Genomic DNA, 472 nt, shown 5'->3' with positions numbered 1-472 from the left:
ATCCAAACTGAATAATATTGAAGTGGCACAGTAATGGCAGATTCAAAATGTAGTGTGTACCAGTTAAAGTTACTAGTATTAAGACCAGGCTTGTGTTGACCACAACATGCGTGAAGTGGGAAACCACAAGCAGTTTGATAACAAATCTTTAACAAATCTTTACTTTTCAGTGAACACAAAAAAACCCTCCTGTTTTGTCCTGGCTGGAATTAAAAATGAAATGGTCAGGAGACTTACCTTTACTGTCTTACCTTTAGTTAACACTCATATATTAGATATGATCAATATATCCTTATTAACAGGCTATGTACCACAGTCTTAAGGTAGCTGTAATTAAACCTCTACTAAAAAAGCCCACCCTGGATCCAGAGGTGTTAGCCAACTATAGACCAATATCTAATCTTCCCTTTCTGTCAAAGATCCTTGAGAAAGTAGTCGCAGACCAGCTGTGTGATTTTCTCCATGATAATAA

Source organism: Epinephelus moara, chromosome 18 (assembly GCF_006386435.1).
Source record: "Epinephelus moara isolate mb chromosome 18, YSFRI_EMoa_1.0, whole genome shotgun sequence".
NCBI classification, from domain to species: domain Eukaryota; kingdom Metazoa; phylum Chordata; class Actinopteri; order Perciformes; family Serranidae; genus Epinephelus; species Epinephelus moara.
The sequence above is the reverse complement of the archived record's forward strand: the minus strand, read 5'-3'. Positions refer to the sequence as shown.